Consider the following 19,142-nt stretch of genomic DNA (forward strand, 5'->3'; position numbering starts at 1 on the left):
TGTTCACCCTGTGTGAAGTACTGAGGGAGGACATTGCCTCTCATGGGTGTTTTGCCAAAAAATTCTCCATTATTTGCAGCAGGCTGTGTTTGGGTGTTTAGCACAGATCATCCCTGAGCTGTGCATGCCCACCTGGACTCTCAGCATTATTTGTGTGGGGTCTTGTACTCTACATCTGTCATTAAAGTATTTTGCATGATACCTGCTCTTAGAGACAGATTATCACATACTCTTATCTTGAGTCATATTAAATATATCCTTAGAAGTTGTGGGTTTGCCCAAAGGCTTCCTGAGGCCTTAATCCCAGCTTGGAAAAGGAACTGACTCTTTTAGAGAAAACTCTTCAGTGGCGCATATGGAAAAGAATGATAAATAATGCCACCAGCTATTTGTGAGATTTGCAGTAGTGTTTCTTCAAGTGATAGAACAATATTCTCTAAGAACATTACAAGTGATAGCAACTGTCATAAATTAAAATGAGTATTAAATTCAGTGACAGCAACATTTTGAAAGTAAATGTTTTCAGCTTAATAGCAAGGAAAATTCAGTGTTAGATTCTTGAAATGGATGAGAAATAGTTATTTCTCCACTGCCCACACTGTGAGATGGTGAAGAGAGGTTTCAGGTGAAATTTTCATTTTTAATACATTTCATATGATTCAAAGAATAACATTATTTTTCGTCAGCTCAGTTGCACAAGTTCATGCTATAAGCATTAAAAATATGTTTTAATGTCAAGCTTTAATTTCTGTCACAAAAATTATGTTGAAATCATCCATAGAACATGATTCTGTAGAGTTCATAAGAGCTCCTTACTTGATGGATAAAATAGGTTGAACACAAGGGAATTAATAATTTTCTACTGCTAGAGATGAACTGTGTTATATAAGCAGTTATATAACTTAACTCTGTAGAGACTCTGTGTACAAACCATCCACCCCCCAGTAACCACCCCCTGTACAGGAGATTGGCTGAGCATCCTCAGACTGGAGCCCTTTTCTTCTGCACGTGGTCATGGAATGGCCTGGACAGGAAGGGACCCCAAAGCTCATCCCATCCCAGCCCAGCCATGGCAGGGACACCTCCCACTGTCCCAATGTCCAGCCTGGCCTTGGGCACTGCCAGGGATCCAGGGGCAGCCACAGCTGCTCTGGGCACCCTGTGCCAGCCCTGCCCACCCTGCCAGGGAACAATTCCTGCCCAAGATCCCATCCAGCCCTGTCCTCTGCCACTGGCAGCCATTCCCTGTGTGCTGTCCCTCCAGTTCCTCTCTGGTTCCCTGCAGCCCCTCAGACTCTGGAAGGAGCTGTGAGGTGTCCACACAGCCTTCTCCTCCCAGCCTGGCTCCAGGGAGATGCTCCAGTCCCCTCAGCACCTCCATGGTTCCCCACAGCACCATGGCAATGGTCACTGGGTGCCATTCAACACATGGGAAAATTCCAAACAACTCGCCCTGCCAAAAACTAACCTGCCAAGCAACCACTGCAGGCTAATAAAGCTAATAAATGAATAGTGCCTACCTTCACACCCACCTTCTTCTCTGCTCCCTTTCTCTATGTTTCTATATCATTTGAGAAGTCTTTTAAAGCTGGTACATCTTATTTATTCATTCACACCATAATCCCTTGTGGGGTGTAAAATAAACTGAATTTGTGCTCTTTCAGAGGTGCATATCCATTATTTCCATAGTTATCAGCATCCCACTCAGTGGGAAGGTGCCATTCTTGCAGCAATGCTATGCAGGCATGATGGGATTTGGCTCTGAGAATGGTTTGACCTTTAAAGTTGCATTGACTCATCCCTGTTTGGGGCATCTCTGTGAGCTCTCCAAAAGTACAACAGAAATATCTCCATCAGTCCTGAGAGGATCAGCAGTCCCCAGCTGAAGGACATCCATCAGCTGGAAGACACTGCAGGCCTGCAGCTGCACAGAGCTGCAGAGAGGCAGCTGCACCTGCCTTTGGTTCTCCCCTGGGACTGGGAATCCTGCAAACCTCCCAGAGATTTCCCATCAGCTCAGCTGCACAATGTGTCAACTGGTGCTGGGCAAGCTGGCACAGCACAGCTTTGTTTGGATGGATGGTGAGCAGTTAAAACACATTCCAGACAAGGTCCTTGGCAAACTGCAAGCAAAGATGTGTGCTTTGATTTTTCCCATTTGTAACCACATATCCCTGCTCCTGTTTTCCTCCTGAAGCTCCAGTTTCACAGGCAGGCAGCACTGCAGTCGTTCAGCTCCAATTTTTCCCAGCTGCCCCAAACTCATTAGCTTCTGCACACAGCCTGACTTAAGTCCAAAACTCAGTATTTATTAGTGGAGTGTTGAGGAGTAAAACTTCTGTGTTGAAGCTTGGACACAGAGAACTACAGCCAACACACTTCCTCACAAAAATGCATCATCTTACACCAGCTGGACCAAAAAATGTCCACACCTCTGTGTGATGAAACAGGTAATCAGATGTGCAAAACTCTGCTGTCTGTAATCCTATGTAGAGGTTTTAATCCAAATGCAGATACAAAGCAATACAAACAAATAAGCACAAGAAGAATATAGGAAGGTACAGCTGTATTTTGCACTGGGTGTCAGGGGTTAGGTTAAGAGTTCAATACCAATAGAATGTTACTGCTGGTGATGGACATGGGTTCTGCTTTGTACAGCTTTTTAAATCTCTCTTCAGAGAGTTCACTGGAGAGGTTTTGATCTGGGGCTCCTGGCTGCACAAAGAGTGCAGACACCCAAGGTCATGCAGCAAGTCAGTAGTTTAATTAGGATTTGATCTCAGAATTTTTCTAGTTCTTGGCTACTTGCTCTTACAAGCAGCTGCTACAACCTTCTAAAGATATTTATTTAGATGGTCTGTGGCCAAGAATGAAACCTATTCCAGGCAGCTGTGGTCACCACTCATTCTGTTATTCCAAAATCTAGATAAATCACCACACAATGAAGTGCTTGGATAGCAGTTTCATAAAAAGGGATTTGGGAGTTGCAGTGGGTTGCAAGCTGGACATGAATCGTCACTCAGGTGTTGCACAAAAGGAAACTCCATACTGGGATTATAAGCAAAACTCTGACCTGCAGGACACAGAGAGAAATTTCTGAGCTCAACTCAGCACTCAAAAGTCCTCAGTTAATTTAAGTCCACTTTTGGGAAACATACTTGGAGAGACACGAATGAATTTGAGAGAGCCCAGAAGTGAGGAAAAAAAAAGATCAGAGACTGAGAAACACAGCTGACAAGAAAAAATAACCAAAAACCAACATTGAATAGAGAATTCAATCTGCTCACCAAGCTGGGGTGAGTAGGGCAACAAGCCAAGGGATTACACTGCAACAAAATAGATATTGCTTAGAGAGCAGGGAGAACCTGCAGGAAGGGGAACGTGGAGGGGTGAAATGGGTGCATTTGTGAGCCACCCTGTTGCAAGGAACACAGCACACACTGAAAGAACACAGCTGAACTGGATTCTGTGGTACTTCCCAGCACTGCAGTGTGCTGGCATGTACTGGTGTGATGAAAGCCTGACCACCATTTATGCATTTCAAACATCAAACTATACTTAGTGTGACGTCTCAGTGGCCACTGGTGTCCACAAAGACCTGGAAAATCAGTGTCCATCTCTCTCCCACCCACACTTGGGACTGTGTCATCAAAGTATCCATGCAGAGGTGTCCTCTGATAGACAACTCACCTCCTGGGCCACACCTTTTGTCACACCCCAGGCACAGAAAGGGGTTTTGTATTTGGTAAACCCTAGGGAAGTTTTTCTCAGCCCGTTTCTTTATCCTGGTCAACCAGATGAGCTATGCCAAGGGGTGGGGTGTAACCCACAAGGATCTCATCTCACCAAACATGTCATCACGGAATGCTTAGACAAGAGCAGCCCTTTGTTAGGGTCCACTCCTGAGGAAATAACTCCTGACTGACCACCAGCTGGGCTCTGCACCAGCTCCTGGTAGTTCCATGCCATAAGATCCATATTTCCTTAAGGTATCTGCATGTGAGAGAGCTCAGGAGAACCTCATGGAATTAGTAACTTGTGCTCCCATGGATTTCCTCAATCCCCATTCCCACGTACAAACAACCCTCTGTGGGTGAAGAGACCAAGCTGTAGCTTTAGTGACATGAACAGTTTGGGAGTGGGAAGAAAATATATACAATATTTCATTCAGAAGCACCAAATCAGATGTCCACAAACAAGAGGAATTAGGCTTCAAGTGAAATCCTGCAAAGGTGTTGACACACACTATGCCTTGACAGCCCAGCTGGTAAATGTGGATGTCATTCAATGCTCCGAATTTCCCAGTGAATGGCATGCCAAAATCTCACTAGAATAAGAAATTGTACACCAAATGCCAATCATTCATTATTTTCTAACTCTCTAAAGAGTATTTTTCATTCAGTTTGGCATTTATAAAGGAAAAACACCCACCATGCCGCTATGAATGAAAATTGTGCACCTTCATATCAAACCAAGGCTGACACGATGTGTGCAGCCAGGCTTCTCTGAGGGATGGCCCTGAGCAGGATATGGAAATGGGAATGCTGTGAAGGAAAACAAAAGCCTCATTAATGTGCTATTGAATTTAACAAAGAAGTGAAAATGAAACCTAGACTATGTTCTTATTTTTCCCTGTTCATTTTTATTTTCCAGATTATCAGTCTAGGAGGAAGAAGGAAAGAAAGCAAGTGCAGAAATACTTCCAAATGCCATAATCAATAACTCAAAGTGACTGCAATGAATAATGCAGTATCTTGCCGAGATTTTACATCTGTTATAAGCTGCTTAAGTAATGTATTCTGAAGTATAGAAGGACAATCAAAATGTCTGTGTGCATGTTAGTGAGGGGATGTTAGAAAATAGAAAGAACACATAAGAGTTGGAGGGAAAATTTAGCTCCAAAAATAGTAGGGTCTCCAACTTTCTTAGTTTGAGGGACATTGTTTAAAGTAATTGAAGTGACTTTTGATATCAATTTATTTAACTCCTTCAGTTCTTGTTGACCTGCTGTAACACATACACAGAATCTTCCTTGCACTCACAACAGTCTGACCACCCAAGCAATTACTCAAATTAATCAAAACTTGAGCGTATGTGAAATATTTTCTAGGAAAAAAATTTACATATTTTCAACAATTGTACTTATTTCAATCTTATGCTTTAAAACGGGGTTTTTTTAAAACTGCAGTTCAGTTATCAATATTAATATTACTAAGAACTTGGAGTGGAACAAACATTGTGTTTGACCTATTTTTGTCCTTTTTTAAACCGTGAACAACACTCAGTTATTTGTACTCTGCAGACGGACATCAGTCACCCAAAGCCTTTTGTGAAGTGAATTCTAGCTTACATGTTTGTGCTTTGTTTTGTGCTTTCCACTCCTGGAAGCAGTGAAATTTAAAATAATTCCAAGTGTGGCAATGGAGAAAAGGGAATGTGCAGCCCAGGTAAGGGAAAGGCAGAGCAGAGCAGAGGAAGGAGGGTGTCTGTCCTGCCCTGGCTGTTTGTCCCCTGGGCTTTCAGCCTCTCCAAAGGCAGAGCCCAGCTCCTCTCTGAGCCAGGGCACAGGAGGGAGGGGACATTGTCCTGAAAGCTGTCCCAGCTAAGGACATCTGCTGCCCCAGGCAGGAGCACTGAGCACAAGGTGTGCCTTGAAAAATGTGAGCAGATAAGGGAAGATGAAGGTGTGTGTGACCTTCCTCCTGCGAGGCTTGGAGCAGTCACAAACTCTGAGAAAAAGCATTTATTTTTCCCCCTGCTGTGTGTTAAACTGTTGCTTCTCGTAGGGGTACAATGAAGAGCCATCAGTTCTGCCATAGACCTTCTTTAAGAAGAATAATTTAAGTGTTATGGATATGATTCGTTATACTAATATACTATTTTCACCCAATTTAGTGGTTATTTCAGCATAATACAATACCAAATCAATTCCAGCCTGTTCTGTTCATAGCAACATATAAATAACTCAAGTAAAGTCAGTGTCTGTAGAGACACAAGGACTCATCACATCTTGAATTTTAACAGCAGCCATTTGACTATTTCCATTTTCACCATGCCCAAGAACCCACGGAACTATAAAAATATTTTCAAGGCAGCATATGAAGAAAAAAAAAACAAAAACAAAAACAAACCCCCACAAACAACCAAATAACACAAAACAAAACAAAAAACCCAGCCCCCCCCAAAAAAACCAACAAAACAAACAAACAAACAAACAAACAAAAACAAGCAAAGCAGTGGATTCTTTGGGCTCAAATGGATTTTAGATAATATGTCTTTTTCTCATGAAGAAAGAAAAATAATCCAACAAATTGTTTTTGCCTTACGTGCAATGTTCTCCTTCTAAGATAATTTATTGGAGTGATAGCTTGAGTAAAGCTTAAAAAGAAAAAATAAAAAAAAAAAAAAGAAAGAAAAGACAAAGGAAAAGAAAAAGAAAGTAAAAGAAAACGAAGATTCATGGTATTTCCAGGGAAGTTACTTATCCAATTATACATATAATACATATAATTATGCGTGGCTGAAGCACACAGGTGCACAGGGAGCCCCCAGCTGTCTCCACTGGCAGCACAAAATGGTGTTCTTAAGGCAAGTCCTTCAGTTCTTCCTAAATCCCCGTGAACACCAAAGCCAACAGCGAGAAGCAAACGCTCAGAGCTCACCTGGAGCTGGTGCTGACACCTGCGGGATGGGTCACTCCCTGCCAGCTGGGAAACTGCAGCTGAAATCCTTCAGCGGGGAGGATTTGCCAGGCTTGCCATATTCCTGATGAATTCTGCAGCAGCTCAGCTCCTGGGCACAGAGAAAAGATGATTATTCTGCCACATCTCCATCCAAGACCCGGAGAGCTGACAACCATTTTTCCTTTTCTTTGAAATTATAAGCAAATGTGACCAAATCTGTGAGCAGGCAACCTACGTAGTCCATTATTTTCAAATACAGGATCTGAGGTGATTAAAAGAAAAAGAAATAAATAAACAGCAGGCTTAGTTCTCAGTTTTGTGACCTATTTTTGTACCACTCGTTTAAGACATAACCCCCTGTACCAACAAATCCAATTTTCCCTCATCAGCTAACCCAGAGAACAAAGCAGATGGATTCACAGTCATGCACAAGAACTTGTCATTACAGAACATAAGATGCCCTTCACAAAATTAACTTGTGAAAAATGCAGCAATGAGCTGTTCCTGGAGAGCTTTCTGGGAGCTCCCTCTCGTCCTGCCCAGACCTGGAGGAAGGTCCCATAACTCACACGTGTCCATGCCCCCATCATTATGGGATCAGCCTCACTCACAAACATTAATTCTGAGATTTATGGGCTGCAGGGCCAGAAAGAGCTATTGGGACACTCCACACTGACCTTCCTCACCACGCAGACCAATAATTTTTGCATCAAGTCTGTCAGTTCTGCTGAGCTATAAAATCTCTCTGAGAACATTGTTTAGCCTTCATTAAAAGATTACAGCTGATAGAAATTCTAATCTGCCAGAAATTATTTCCTCTCTGGCATTTTAAAACAGTCCCTCTATTTCCACTCTGAATCAGTCTGGGTTTGGCTTCCACTCACTGTAACTCCTTATACTTTTTCACAAATTAAAGAACAATCAGAAAATTCTTAGACATCAAGACAAGATAAAGTGTCCTTTTGAAAAAAGTTGAACAGTTTGGCCTTTTCTTACCTTCCTTGCTATGATCTGTTTTATCAGTTTTCTGAGCAGGTTTCTCCTTCCAATGTTTGCTGAGCTTTTACAATTTTTTTTTTTTATTTCTTCTTTCCAATTTTATTTCTTTTTTAATATTTGCCAATATTCAAAAATCCTTGTTTCCCCAGATCCACATAGAGTGGAAATAAAATTGCTTTACTCTATAAATATTCACTATGAAATTAACGTAAGGCACAATATTTGCTCTTGTGAGGAAAGGATCTGTTATGCCCAATTTTCAAATACAAAAGAAATAGACATAAAAGCAGTCTGAGTAACACCATAAAGGAAGCATGTGGCAGAATAGGGACTTGAACACCTACCCAGCTCCAGCATAGCCATAAAGACAAGATCATCCTACCCTTTAATTAAGCACAGAACAACTTCCAGCCTTAGAAAAGCAGATTAATGCGAGTTCTTAAGTCTTCTAATATTAATTATGATCAGCAGTTATGTTGTTTATGACTTTTAACATACTGTGCATCGTGTATACCAATTTTCCCTATTAAAAAAAAAACAAAGAAAAGATGCTGCTCAGTTTCTGAGATTTCGTGTACAAAAAAAATATTGAAGAAGGAATTGTGCTTTTACGTCTTCACTGCTCTTCAGAGAAACACAAACCCACACTTGTCCTTTATCCACATCTCACCAGAGCACTGCTTCTTTCTTGCACTCCAGGTTCAGGTGCTGTCACCTCCAGACCGAGGTGCCACAGGATTTTTCCAGGTGCTCTGGCATCCTCCAGGCTCCAGCACCCCAATGGCTGCGAGTTTCTCTGCTGTCAGTGGCTGCTACAGCTATTTTAAAAATGACAGAGGGCTTACAGTCTGATGTGATGGATAACAGGAACCAACTAAAGAGATGATCCTGCATACATAATATATTTTTTATTTTATTATTTCATTTTGCATCAAATAGAATCCTTTTTTTTTCTTTTTTTTTTTTTTTTTTAGCAATTTGTTCTTTGCCAGAAATAGAAATGTTCAGTGCCCTGTACTAAAGCACAGGAATCGTGTTTCCTGTGACAATGAGCACTTATAAAACACAACTGCTCGTGATCAGAAAGACTTCCACAGTGATGTTAAGACACTGGAAATAGTAGAGCAGAGCAATTTTGTTCTCATTGTTCTAGGGTCACACTATTCTCTCAAAAGAAGGGAGATGCATCGTGGCAGAAATGATAGATGGATCATCTTTCCCCCTCTCTGCTGACCTTCTGCACTTCTCCACCTTTTCAATTTCTCGTCACTCTGTGCAAATTATCTCCAGCAATGCAGGGCTTGCTTCTGTTACACCCTGATAATGAGCATTTTAAAAGTAGCTTTTCTTAGGAATAGTTACTCACACTCGTGCTTTCCAATTATTCTCATACTTAAGACTGAATTTTTACGTATTTTCAAAAGTTTATCTACAATGTGTTGAAGTGATTTTAATTATTCTGTTTTATTATCATCCAGTATGCCCATACAGTGCATTAATCCTTCTTATACTGCCACAAAGGCAAAGAAAAACGATCTTAGTGATTTTGGGTTTATTCCAAATTTACTGGCTAAGACTTCAGCTTGAACAGGAGTGCACTTTTATTTCCTTTTTTTTTTTTTTTTTCTCTTTTAAACTGAGATAGAAAAGGAATTACTTCTGTGGCAGCTCAGGCAGTTTCCTGATGTACAAGTTAGAAATTGCTGTATCATGTGCCACTGTAGGTAGGGATGGGTAGTGCCAGGTGAAAGACAGTGCAGGGGATTAAACCTTTTTTACTCAGCCATGATTTTAGGGATAAAAATTATCTGAACACTAAAAAAAATGAAACCAGCATACGAAGAAGGTTGTCCAGAGACAAAATGATCATTTTGTATTAAGATATATTTTTAAAAATATTGTTCTTGGGGGCATCTTGCAGGGATTTTAAGGCTTAAAGCAATGTAGGCAGGATGGATAAAGAGAGAGCCAGAAGGAAACTGAATGGACAGAAAGGCACAGCAAGAGATTCCATGGGGTGGAGAGAGAGCAACTGAGCTGAGATTTCCTCCACAGACCCAGGTCCTTTATTGGTTAAGTTCCCATCATTAGCTCCTTCCAAAAAATCCAAATCCTTTTCTTGGAATTAAACTTTTCTTTGAAATTTTTTTTTGTTCTGATTTTTTAATGCTTTCACTAAATATTTTTGCTTCTAGTCAACACAGGAAGTTTTCCTCCCACTTTCTGTTGAGTATTTAGACGAAACTTAGCCTCTTAACAAATTTTAAATGACTGTACTGGCAAAAAGATGAAATTATATTATTCCCATTTTCAGTCTTGTAAGGAGGAAATGAGTAACAAAAAATCAGATAATACAGGAAAAGTGTCTGAATTCCTCATAATGTGCCTCTTTTTGTACACTGATGGTGTTTTAAATTTACTTCACAACACATACTTCTAAATTACAGAAACAGACTTCTGTCCTTAAAAGGAAATGTTAAAATTAAAGATTTTCTTACTGGGATAATTAAATTCAAATAAAGACTGAAAGGGTTGGGGTTTTTTTTGGTTTTGGTTTTTTGTTTTTTTTTTTTAATTGCAAGAATTTTTTTTATAATCTTGAAAAAGAATAAATCTGTAAGAACTAAAAAGATTTCTTATCCAACTGCAATCCTTTAAAAATTAAATAAAAACAGAGAAACCATGGGCAGCTCTCATTTTCTGACCTATATTTAGACTGAAAAACATAAAAATGCAATTAAAAAAAAATTACAAAAAACTCTGGCAGTTTAATGACTAATTTGTATCTGCTAGGGGAGAAAACTTCATTGTCTACTATTGATTGTTCTATTCATTCTGGTCAAGAGAAAAACAAAGCAAAACAAAACAAAACAACCAAAACAAAAATCCTGATTGATTTCTGTTCTCCCTCACAGAAGTAGATCTGTTTGTCCCAAACAATGTCCTCCAAAGCCTGGCTTAAACTCTCCCAGGTTTGTGCAGGTCTGAAATGACCCAGCAGGCAGCTGAGGAAATTCCAGAAACATTTTTAAGTCAATAAAATATTGAACATGACAAATACATAAGAATACATGATAAATTGCATAGGAAATATGACTAATCTAAGCTATGAAATATTTGATTTAAACCAAAAAAAATTATCACAAGGAATAGAAATTGAATGGTTTAATGGGTGTTTCAATGTATTAAAATTAGAGAAAATGTTGCAATATGTCAAAACAGAAGAGACAGTGATGCATTAATTGATTGTACCCACACAACAATGAAAGGGATACTGGTACTGAATTTCCATATTATATTTTGGATCTTAACATATATTTACACTATGCCATTGTTCAACTATGTAAATCAGGCTTTCAATTAATACCCACCCTCAATTAGCTTTTATATTGCCATTTTAGTGCTGAATAAGATGTGCATTTATATGCAAATGAAATTTCTTTCTTAAAATTTTCCTAAAATTAACTTTGCTTTGGGATAGCTGTAGGACACAGACAGAGCCCTGTTTGTTTTCTCCATTCTTTGCAGTGTATGGCAGAATACTGAAAATAAAGTTGTTTTATTGTTATGATTTGAGAAGTTATTTCATATGAAGCTAAACATTTTTACTGAGTGTCTGTTCATCAAAGATTTCGCCCTCTGAAGGTCACAGGAACAATTTTCTTATACAGTTTTTAATAAAAGGTAAATTATTCTGTGGCACACAAGATTTTTCCCATTCCTCAGCCATCCTCTCAGGTGTCAGCTGAAGCTCCCTGGTGAATTCTCACTGCAGTGCTGCCAGTGAAGGACACTCAGGAGGAGCAGCTGGACATGGCTGAATTCCTCTCCCCAAAGAGGAAATGCTCTTGTGGGGTGAGGAAGGGAAGAAGGAGAGCCCAGGAGGGAAAGTTCTGCCCTGTGAGAGCAGCAATCCATAAGGAAATCCCTCAGAGAGCCCACAGGCCTCTCCTGGGTAAGGAATCTCCACAGCTCCACCTCATTGCCCAGGGTTCTAAAAGAAATGGAAGTGTGGATCCCAGGACACACACCTGAGGATCTAAACTGGGAATTCTCCATGGTAGCTGGGTGAGCTGCAGCAGTTTGGGAGCAGTGCTGAAGCCAAACAGAGACTGGCACAGACATTTGCCTTTCAGGTGGTTCAGTTCTATTCTGTCCCTTCCTGCATCTTTCTTCTCCATGAACAGAGGAAATGGAAGTGGTTTCCTCGTGAAAACGTAAATCTGGCTCTGCAGTGAGACAAACCTGAGACTTTTTCATGAGTGTTTGGGCATGTGAGTGTGTGTGTGTATTTAAAATCATCAGGGCCTTCTTCCAGATTAAGGGAAGGGGTAACAGTCACATAGGAATATAAAAGCCTGATTTTAGTCATAGCTAATTCAGAGAAAACACTTGAACTTCAATCTGCTACAGCCCACTTAATTGACATCATCATTTATTCCTGCTGGTCCCCCATTACCTTAGCTGGAAATTCTCTCCTTTACTTTTCAGCAAAACTTTTGTCAAGACTATCAAATCCAAATTGTTTAAAGGAGAGCTTATCAATCACCATGGTTTTGATGAGAAAATATTCTTGATCAGACCTAGTCACATTTTTCTTCTCTGCCATCTGCCTGTATCCATCTGTTATCTGTTTTAAGATTAAAAGTGATTTAGGACAGGGAGTGTTCTATTAATTTTTGTTGGTAAAACACCTAGCACAGGAGGGTCATGGTCCATGCCAGAAAGAGGCTGCAGTTTCTTCTCAATTCAAATTAAAAAATGCAATAATCAACACCAAGATACCTGGAAGCGAAGTTCAGAAGGAAGGCAATGTGACAGAGTTTCCTACAGTCTCTTCCCTATAAACTGAATATTCTAGTCCTGGTCATGAAGTGAAATCCTGGCAATGAATAGTTTGGTCCTGCATCTGAATTAAAAGTAAGTACTTCAAAGTATTTGCTGTGATTTTTTTCCCTACATTTTAACATTTTCATTTTGGGCAAAAGATTTCACAGAGATATCCATACCTCTGGCTGCATCTTCACTCAGACATCCCTTTTGGGGGCTTGGCAGTAATTTTGTGTTTGCTTTGTCACTTTCCTCAAGAAGCTTCATCTTTCCAATTCCTCAGAGCATCTGAGCACAGGATAATTCTTTTCAGGAGGTGCACTGTTGGCTTTTAAGCAGCCTGCAGGGAGTGTGGGGTGTTCACTGTGCACTGCACTGACCCTGCACATTCCCCACTCGAAGGGAGGATATTGCTTTGGTGACACTGGTGGCCCATTCAGCAATCCTGACTAATTCCAGCTCCACAGTCCTTTATTAAGTGTTTTGTTTTGCTCGACCTCACATCATGGGATCATCTTGTCTACCTCTGACTTTTTCATTACCTTCCATTACCTCTCATTTCAGCTTTCCCTGCATTACTCTGTCATCTTCAGAGACTTGCACTCATAACACTCGGAATAATTAAGTGATCTGCATAGCAGTAATACCGGTGCCCTCTGCAAAAATGTGCCACCAGCTTTTAACTAAGAACGACAGGAATCCAGCCCTGAAGGCAGCTAAGTGAGCAGCTCCAGTTCTGAAAAGTCTCTCCTGGAATCTCAAAAGGTTTAAACCAGGGTGAATGTCAGTATTTTCAGGGAATGTACTGGAGCAAGTGCCTGCCAGAAGATGGCTATTTAGTGTTGCAATCCTGCAAAAGGATGGAAGGGAATTATTGCCTCATGTTTTCTTCATTTTTCCCACCTATGTCTTGGCATATAAGTCAAGATTTCGTGTTATACTCTCATTTGTTTTTCCTATTGTTGTTCTCAGTCTCTTCCCAGAAGAATCACACATCACTGATATTTATTGTTTCAGAAGGAAAGGAAACTGAGGCAGAGAAGTTTTCATCCTGGCTGCAGACAGGAGCCATTACTCCTTAGCCTTTCTACTGACAGGTTCTTTAGGTGCACCTCAAACTGAGTTTATTCAGCCAGTCCCCAGATCCAGGGGCAGCCAGCTCCTCTCTCAGCAGCTCAGGGAAATTCCAGCTGAGCCTGCCTCCTGTTTGCCACATCAAGTGCCCCGGGCTGGGGGCCTGGCAGCACTGCAGGACACAGCTCCCACACCTGCTGCAGCTGAGGATTCTGACACCCAACATGCACTGATGGAAAAAGGCTTCATTAACCAGTTTTTGGAAAAGGTAATTAAACTCAAATACAATTAAAAAAAAAAAAAAAGAAGAAAAAAGTGAAGGGAACAAATGACTTTTTACAGTTGCTGTAGGGTAGAACTGAAATCCTTCACACTTTATAAAAGTTACATTCTTCAAGACTCTTTTCTTGGGGGATTTTTTTTTTTTTTAACCTTTCTGTCTTTCACAAGATGCACTATCAATTTCACTGCGGTGTTCAAGAATATTTCTGGGGTTTTCATACACTGTACTGCAACTCAATCTCTCCCTACAATCCCCTTCCCCCCCAGCAATTCCTGAGCATGCCAGGCACTGTTGTGTTCTTCATCTGTTTAACACACACGCAGTTCAGGCCACGGCAGCTCCTGCCACACTCTCCTGATGTCATTCCCAATTAAGGAGCCTATAATTCAGACATTTACTTGCAGCTTCTCCATTTGTCATTGAAGTGTTTTCCAGTGTCCTGCACTTTAGTTCAGCTGTTCAGAGTGAACTCTTTGACCATTCTGAAAATTTTAGTTAAATTAGGAAGCCTTGAATCTCAGATAGGCACAATTAATGTGATTTCTTGTTGGAACCCAGAACCCTGGGAGTTTTGAGCTTTCTGTGCTTTCTGGCACTGACCCCCTGGAGAACACTGCTTGTGACCTGAGGTCTTGGAGAAGGCTCCCAAATTTGAGTGATGGAGTGAAAATCACGGGTGTGTAGTTAGAATGGAAGTGTGTGATTTCACATGGTGAAAGGTTTGGAATTTGGGGGTTTAGGATACAGTAATAGGCATGGGACAAGATGGAGGTTCTTTGGTGTTGTCTCTTTCTTTGCAATTTCTTTTACAGAGACAGAGAATCACAGAACTGTCACAGAATTGTCAGGGGAGATCCTGCAGTTCCACCCCCTTGCCAGGGCAGGGTCACCCAGGTGACACGGGGACATGCCCAGGTGGGTTTGGAATATCTCCAGAGAGGGAGACTCCATCACCTCCCTGGGCAGCTCCAGGGCTCTGGCACCCTCAGGGTAAAGCTCTTCCTCAGGGTGATGCTTTTGTTCTGTCCATTACTCCCTGTCCTGTCACTGGGCACCACTGGGAAGGGCCTGGCACCATCCCCTGAGAGCCCTTGGAGATATTGGTGAGGATTGGTGACATCCCCTCTCAGGCTTTTCTCCACTGACCAGCTCAGCTCCCACAGCCTCTCCTCATCACAGGGATGCTCCAGAGCCCAAATCATCCTTGTGGGGATCCTCTGCAGCAGCTCCTTGTCCTTCTTGAACTGGGGAGCCCAGAATTGAGCACAGCACTCCATGGGCTGAGCAGAGGGGCAGGATCCCCTCCCTGACCTGCTGGCCACACTTCCTGAGCCACTCCAGCGCTTTTCTTGATCTGTGTCATTCTCTCTTATCCTCGAAAAAAGCCTGATTCCCAGCACCAGAGCTGTTTTCCTTTCCTCTTGCTTACTTGTGTATTTCAAACATCTAATCCCAACTTTTTTGTGTCTTTGAAGCTGCTTCTATTTATTTTCTGAACTTTACTTCTTCACTAAAGCACTTCAGGCTTATGAGTTCTACAGATTGTCATCTCTGAGAGTTTTGCTGCTCTGCTTGTTGCTTTTAGACTTTCAGGCCCCTGAGTTTTAAGCTTGGCTTAAAATATGGTCCATTTTACTGTTGTTTGGACTCTAATAAGACTATGCTGGTACAAAGCAAGAAAGTTGGCTAAATTCCTTAATCCAAATAATAGAAGTATTTTATCTACCCCTTCCCAGGGCAATGAACATTTTGGTCATGAGAGCTTGTGTTTAGTTACAGGTGAATCTCCAGGGACCATAATGTTGTGTGTGTTAAATAAAGCCACAAAGCAGGGCAGAAAGGTCACTGTGCTCCTCAGTGACAACCTCTCACTACACCAAGAGCTGTTCCTCCAGCCTTGCTTTAGAGTATGTGACTTGTCTTCTCCTTGCCCTAACCCAAAGCTCAAAAAACCTTGGATTTTAAAAAATATCTGACGAGATTTCAAGGATGTGCTTGGCCCTTACTTGCAGACTTTTTTGTCATGCTACTGAGAATTCACTTTTAAAGACAAAGTACTAAAAATTTCACAAAATACCATTATTCTAGCAGTTGTTACTTTGAGAAAGATAAACAAACAGAAATCAAAGTTGCAAGAATCCTAATAACACTCCAGGAGACAGCAACAATTCCAGCCCATGGAAATCATTCAAAGACAGCAGTATAGGATTTATCTCAAAGTCAACAGAAACTCATCAGAGCCCATAAAAACAAGTAAACAGCTACATTAACACTGAACAGTCACATTTCCAACAGGAAATTGAATCCTGTAATCAATGAGCACTTAAGAATTGCCAGAATAGTTTAATGTGAATATTCTTAAGAGTTTGATTCTAGAAATTAAGGCTAGAAGGGGCATCTGATACAAATGCTTCTTGAAAGGAATAATGACCAAATGGTTCCATTGTATGGCTTAAGAAAAAAAAAAAAAATCCTTACACATCTGTAAATAACTCTCAACCAAGCTGTGTTTTGTTTTTTTTTTCACAGCTGGAATACTAGTTTTTATTACAGCTCAACTGGCATTGCAAATTAAAATCCATCTCTGTTTGTTAAACTGCTACTTAAAATGGCTTCCACCAACTGTTACAGTTGGATATTATGTTGTCATTTATGCATTAAGTGGGAATGGTTCAATAGCATGAATATTTAAAAACAAGTACATGGAAAGTATTTTAATTGGGTTGCCATTGCTAACTGCTGAGTTTTGTTCCCAAGGTTTGGTCAAAGCTCACTTAATTTTTCATTACATAAGAAGCAGCATCCAGTGAATTAATGGAATGAGGATCCTTTGTAGGTGCATCTCAGGGTGTCTGATCATAGCAGAACAGCTTTGCACTTTTAATGGACAGCAATTAAAGTGCTCAGCAGACTTCTGCCATGCTGGTTGATCTGTTCTGAACAATTTATTTGGTGAACTCTTCCTTAGAGATGTTAAAGAGGGAAAAACCATCACATGATGATGAGCAGAGACAATGAAATGACTGTAAGCACATTGGAACTTCAGGCAGAGACTTTCAAAAGGTCACAAGGAAGCTGTGAATGAAAAACTGTATTTTCACTGCCCACTACATCTGTAAAGCACCAACATGCATGGCAGCTGAGGTGAGCATTGCAAAATAGACAATTGTATGAGGCTCTACGTCTAATTTAATTTAAAATGATTACCTGAGGATACAACAGGCAATTGTCACAGGTAAACAGATTATTCATAAAGAAATTAGGCAGTTCTGAAAAATCACAGTAAATCTTCACCATCAGGTTTGTTAACAGCTCTCAGTGATTGACAGCAGCTTCTTGAGATGTTGCTTCAAGTTTTTTTTGTCTTTAACCTATAAACCACATCCTGCAAGTGACAAAAGAATCAATTTCACCTGCTGCTCAGAGACAGCCAGGCCCAAGATATTCTGGTTAAGGTTGTTCATGAATGTGCCCCCAGAGCATCTCACTTTACAGAAACCCCAGTTATCCATGCACTGAAGTTAACATTTTTAGGATAGCTGAGCAATGGGACTTACCTGAAGAGCTATCAGTTGCTCAACACTTAAGAAAAAAAAATTACATTTATTTGCAAACCAAATAAGTTCACAAATGCAAAATGATTCCAAAATATCATTAAAGTTCAAAAGGGCCTAAAATACAGCCCATAATACCTTTGGAAATGTGTCCACCCATCTATGTGCCTGTGACATCATAGTCAGATTTTGATGATCCTGGTGGGTCCCTGCCCATTCAGGATATTCTATGATTCTGTGACATCCTTAGCAGAATTTTTTATTTTCAAGCCACTCACCCTTTTATTAGAAACCTTCTCTGGAGGAGAGCTGCTCCTCATGGTGAGCACTGGATAACTCCAGGCCAGGAGACTTCTCAGCCTTCCCAGCTTCCTTTCCATATCAGGTGTTCCTGGCACCTGCTGCAGAGAGTGGGAATTCCCTTACCTGTGTCAGACATGGCTAAGGGAGGAAAAATCAGCAAAAGCAGGAGTATGATGTTCTGGGGGGAAAAGATGGTGAGATGCAGTATCAAATCAGCACCTGTAAGTGTGGGGAGATGAATCAAGCAAATGTTGAATTTGTTCATCAAGCCCATTATTTTAGGAGACCGTCAGGACAAGCCAGGGGACTGACACTTGTGCTTCACCAAACCTGGCAAAAGGAGAATCCGAATCCATTTCTCTATTTCATATCTGCTCTCCCATACAGGATAACTTTAAGCAGGAGTGTCATATGTTATTATGTTTTATTGCTTAAATGGGCAATTTCCCAGCTTAGTGAGGCCTTGGGAAGCTCTTCAAACACAAACCTAACCTAACCTAACTTGCTGAATACTCCAGTCTCCAGCTGACCTTCAGCAGACAGCCCCGTGGGAAGAGTGCCTCATTCCGGGCCTGTGACTCAGAATTTAATTACATTAGAGAAGGGTATGATCTGAAAAGCTGATGCTGTTTTTATTCCAACCACTGAGCTCCTTGCCAGCTCAGTTATCAGCCCTCACTGGGCAGAGTGGTCCCTTGGGCACAGGGAAGGGGGATGCCCAGTCCTGTAAACCAGCCAGGCAGGGCTCAACCTATAAACTGCTTGACAAATTCTGAAATGTTGCTGGGACAAAACTGCTTGGTCCATACCTAAATGCCCAAACTGATCCTATGCTTTTCACACATTGTTAAGCTGAAGAGGGGCTTTGGACAATGGTCTGGAATGACAGCACCCAGGGAATGGCTGCCAGTGGCAGAGGGCAGGGCTGGATGGGATCTTGGGCAGGAATTGTTCCCTGGCAGGGTGGGCAGGGCTGGCACAGGGTGCCCAGAGCAGCTGTGGCTGCCCCTGGATCCCTGGCAGTGCCCAAGGCCAGGCTGGACATGGGGACAGTGGGAGGGGTCCCTGCCATGGCCGGGGTGGCATGGGATGAGCTTTAGGGTCCCTTCAATCCAAACCCCTCTGTGATTCCATATTTCTGATTACCCTGATCATAGAAAACATCCAGAATTGTTAATGCAAACATTTCTGGCTACTGCAGGAGATAACACACAAAAAGAGACCTGCATGCACTGGAAATTCTTTTGTTTGAACATTTATTTTTTAATCTCATTAAACTGGGTTACTAGAAATTTAATTAAGAGAAGACTGATGGTTTCCCCATTAGACAAGAGGACTACTACAGAAAGTTTAATATTCTTCCTCAGAAAGGAAGGATAACAATATAAAGTTACTTCTAAAATGTACCAATATTTA

The 19,142-nt window shown here is 41.2% G+C and overlaps 1 long non-coding RNA gene across 1 annotated transcript in view; it reads right to left on the reverse strand.

Annotated features, from left to right (window-relative positions):
- LOC148222342 (uncharacterized) overlaps nt 1-18,748 on the reverse strand; it is a 30,789-nt gene extending 12,041 nt beyond the window's left edge. The window contains exons 1-2 of the long non-coding RNA XR_015806163.1: nt 17,077-18,748; nt 6,663-6,792 (exon numbers count right to left, since the gene is read on the reverse strand). This is a non-coding gene — a long non-coding RNA (uncharacterized LOC148222342). The remainder of the gene's footprint in view (nt 1-6,662; nt 6,793-17,076) is intronic.
- Nucleotides 18,749-19,142: the final 394 nt, after the last annotated feature.

This window comes from Sturnus vulgaris, chromosome 12 (genome assembly GCF_052056855.1).
Source record: "Sturnus vulgaris isolate bStuVul1 chromosome 12, bStuVul1.hap1, whole genome shotgun sequence".
NCBI lineage: Eukaryota > Metazoa > Chordata > Aves > Passeriformes > Sturnidae > Sturnus > Sturnus vulgaris.